This window comes from Lissotriton vulgaris, chromosome 4_1 (assembly GCF_964263255.1).
Source record: "Lissotriton vulgaris chromosome 4_1, aLisVul1.2, whole genome shotgun sequence".
NCBI classification, from domain to species: Eukaryota; Metazoa; Chordata; class Amphibia; order Caudata; family Salamandridae; genus Lissotriton; species Lissotriton vulgaris.
Genome location: NC_141691.1, coordinates 1,324,174,434 through 1,324,179,115, shown reverse-complemented (window position 1 = coordinate 1,324,179,115; position 4,682 = coordinate 1,324,174,434).

The following is a 4,682-nucleotide window of genomic DNA, read 5'->3' as shown; positions in this document are numbered from 1 at the left end:
TCCTGTGGGGTGGCCGGCATGTTTACTTCCTTTGAATCTTGTTCTAGTGTTCCAGCTTCTATATATTTTAATGGCCGTTCTGGCTCAATTTGCTGGTCGGTAATGGGCAACCTACATGTTCTACCTTTTTTATTTAATACAACTTTTATTGAGTTCTGGCTGCTTAGTTTATTGTTATCTTTTTTATCGTACACCTTATTACTTTGTGTTATTTCACTGCGTCCTGGTGTTCCCCGTATTATGCCCTTCTCTTGCCTACTATATGTTTGAACCCCGTTATCTGAACTGGTGCCTCTATCATCCCCGGAAGTGATTCCTACTTGGACCTGCAATGTTTTTTCTGCCCCTTCTCCCTTTTAGGTAAATTGGATTTGTTTGACTCACCTTTTTTCCATTCTAATGGTTTGCGCACGTTCTGCTGTTAGCTGATAGTTAGATGTGGAACCTGATTTGTTTTCTCTTTATTAATGATGACCAGTGGGCTCAATGGGTTTTGCTTTGTGTTTAATCCCTTCGTTATGTGGGTAGATTGTTCTTGGCTCGTTATTGAGTCCTCCAATGTGACCTCCTTCAATGATTTATTTTCTTTCCTTTGTATATTTTGCTTTGTGAAAATTGAAAAGATTTTTTCTGATATTGTCGTTGGTTGGTTGTTATGTTTAACCCTACCCTTTTTGGCTCGTTTTCTTTGCCTTTTTGTAGGTTTTGCAATTTTTGAGATGTCAATGGTGCTCTGTGTGATTTCCTTTGTTTCTGGTCCTAAATCCTCTCTTTCCACTTGTTCTGCTTCTCCCTTATCGTTAACACCTACCCCTTTGATTGTCTGTTTGTCTTTGTGTGGTACCTTTTTCTCTGCGTCCTTTTGAGTTTTGAGAACTGCCCCTAAGATATCCCTTAGTATTTCTGGTAGATTTACCAAATTGTCCATGATTTTCCCACAGCAGCAATTGGGCTGCATTTGAGGATTGCTTATTTGTGACTGCAGGTGGTAATTGAGTCCATCTTGGTATTTATGCCTGCTATATATCCGGCAATTACATTTATAAGGTCTATCGGGACTTCCATGTTGTCAGATTGAAAATTCAGTACCCTAATTGCTTGTTCTAATGTGCTTAGCAGAGTATTACTCTATGGTGCTGTCTGCAATTCTTCGCCAATTTTTCCTGATGTCCTGGACCCATGATCAATTCCACTTACAGAAGAAATTGTTATTGACAAGTTTAATGTATTTATTTTTGTTGAAAGACTTCCTTCCTCCTGTATGTTTGCCTGTTGGTTGATTCTATGGGTCTGATTTAACTGCCCCTCCTATTCCTTCCTTCCCAATGGCTGATGCCTATGTGTTCCCTTTAATAGCTTCGTTCAGCGTTTGAGTATTGGTTTCCAATATTTGTAACAGATTTACATCATTGAATTGTGAAAAAGAGCTTAACCAGTCATCGACCACTAGTACTACCTGTTCCGATAATTTATTTGTTTTTCCTTCCAAGTGCTTGTTTTTATTGTCCTTGTTTTCTCCTTCTCCAATTACTTTGTTCTTGGGATTGATCTGATGTACCTGAGCTATTACAGTTGCCAACCTGTTTGCCGGAGATTCTATGCTTGATTTCTGTGAAGCTGAATTTTCTTTTAGCACTTTAAAGATGTTTGGTGGTTGCTGTGTGGCAGGAGAACTTGTTTTTATGGTAATAGATGCACCCTTTTCCTGTTGGTCAGTCGTTTCCGGGTAGACATATCCTTTATTAGCCCTTGCGTCTGGTGATATTGGACTCGGCAACAGGGCTGTCTCTAGGGATTGAGCGTAAATGGTGGCCATTGGGTCCTTAAAGAAGAATTATTTCTAGATCCCAGTGTTATTACCAGGACTGAATGATGTTATTTCCGGCATTAACGCTGAGACTAGCCTCTCTCTCCGTTTGGAGAATTTTCTGTTTTGGCTTGTTACTGGACCTTGTTTTATGAGTTTTTTATTTTTGCTTTTCTTTTTGCCTAAGTCACCTGATGCACTCTCCCAGATCTCATGCTCCTTATTCCTTCTTATTGCGGTATTGGATTGTTTAAGATTTTTTGCTTGGTTCTCCTAGGGTGAATCAGAGCTCAGCACGATGGTGAGCTGCAAGCTATATCCTGCCTAGTTGGACTGCTTCTACAGTTCCCCCGGCCTCACTTATCCTCTGCCACTATTGGATGCTGCTCTCACTATCCGCTACTTCCCTCTGTGTTTGCGCTGTTGTGGTAGTTGCTGTTACTACTATCTCTACTGGTCTTTAATTGACCCTTGGCCCACACTGTCGCTAGCTCTGGTTTCTATCACTCTTGCTGCCTGAGCCACTGTACTGTATTACGTCGGGGCTTGCTTGTAGCTTGTTAGTGCGTGTGCCAATTTTTCAAACTGCTATGAGCACGTGGGCTTGGTAAAGTTGCTGGCGTGTTAAGTTATGACTTTCCAGCGGCGGCTTGGTAGGTGATCTGCGTCTCCTGCTGCGCCCCACCAAATTCTTGCATCTTACCCACGCTGGTTCACAGGGAGTGAATGGGCGTGGCTCCTGCTGCGTTGCTTTCCTGTGGCTCCCCCGCACCGGGCAACCAGGCCGCAAGAGAATGCAAATGACTGCTGAGAACCACCCCCGGGGGGCCGGGCAGGGGATCTGCGGCTCCCGCCGCTCACCACGGGCTTTTGGGAGCTCTCAAACCACAAACCGCAGCTCTCGACGCTCACCGCGGGCCCCCGCCGGGCTGTTGGCCACACACTAGGCAGCTAGGTGACCCGTGGCTCCTGCTGCGCCCCTTCAGGCTCCCGCTGGGCCAACCGGCAGCACAACGGCAGCAGAGCAATCCGCGGCTCGCGCAAATAACCACTCCACGCATGTCTTAGCGTAAAAGCCCATTTATTAGGACAGGTATGACAACCAACTTTCAACATAACATCAATAACAGTTAACAATCCCCCCAACATCATGACCTCCAAACATCATCCATTCACATACTCCACTACTCACTTCAATTCACACCACAACCTCTTCATGCAAACCATTCACTTTCCCCTTTCACCTTCATCCTCCTCCAGCATCACCTGTCATCTCACCTCCATTTACCACACCCCCCATCCTGCACCTGTAACCCCCTCCCCGGAAGGGTGATTCTGCCCGTCATGGACTCCCCACCCCTCCCATGTTCTGCAAACTCTCTCCCCCTGTCAACCTGTCCTAAACTGGCACGCTGCATAACTTATCAAAATCGTAACACTGCCACTACGCTACTCCTGAAAATTTGTAGGGTGGGAGGGCGGACAAACTAGCTGCTCCCTACGGCACCGGGGACAGGAAGAGGAAGGACTTCCTCCCCTGTCCCCTTATGTACCCTCCCTAGATCCCCACCCCTAAGCCCACCCCCCAGCCTATCCCGACATACCTGCCCTGGTATCGCGCAAATTCTCCAGGGGAAGACTGGTCTGTCGACCTCACTTCCCCTGGGGGCCGCATCCAGCGCTTCACTGACCCCAACGATTACTGCACAGGTTGCACGGTGGGCACCAGATCCCGATTTCAGTGGGGGGAGGCAGGTGGCGAGGGCTAAGCGGGCGATCCCAGACTGCAGTTCTCTTGGCTCAGCGCTCCGAATCAGCTGTGCGTCGACAAACACTCCTCAGAGCCTCTGATTACTGGGATGCTGACTCATGCAGAAAGCAAGACAACAGGGATTCAAGCAGCCTTGAATGTCATAAATGTTTCTTCCATTAACTTCTGATGGAGCAACTGTGTGTAATGGTAATTCCACTACTCCAGGAACATTGGCGATTCAACATACATGAAATTACTGTATCTACTTTCACTTCAATCTGATGAGTATGAATTGGGGCTGAATAAGCCAATTAATCAATCAGGTTGCTTGTATAGCACTACTACTCATCTGTAAGGGTCTCAAGGTGCTGGGAGGTGTGGGGGCACTGCCAGTCCATTGAAGGTGCTGTGGTTCAGTCTAAGAGCCAGGTCTTGAGGTCCGTCCTGAACAGAGGCAGTGACGGCGATTGCCTGAGTTGGAGACAGAGCTGCACTATGGTACTGTGTGAGCCTAGCACATGGCAGCACAAATCAACACAGGTGCTAGGGAGAGGGGAATAGAGAGCCATATTTCTTTGAATATGGTGCTCCCCTGCTCTCTCCATGTCACGCAATGCAGCACAACGTTTTTTGCTGCTGTGGTGCATGCTGTGACACCTTTCAGAATATGGGCTGTGGTGTATTGCCAGGAAATCGGTTGACATTTACCAAGATCAAATCCTCATTAACAAAGTTTACATCATTTAAGGACTATTTATAATTTTAACATATTCATAAACCTTTACATATGTCAAACTATTACTAAGAGTAAAGGAGGAGTAACAACCCTGTAAAGATGATGCTTGGAAAGGGTATAAAAGTTTATGCAAAAAAGAATCAGGCTTGGGCCAATCAACATTAAATTAATATTGAGTGGCATCATCATACAGACTCTAATAATGTTCAAGAAGCATGTTTGTGCAGTGGCTTAGAGTGAACTCATCATGGTTCTTGTGTGAACGACTTTACTGATCTGCGGGAAATTGTAACCCTACTGAGTTACATATTAAGTTCCTACTCTTTTAATCAATTTTTGCTGTGGCATATTGACTAATAATAATAATTTTTTAGCAGCTAAGTATT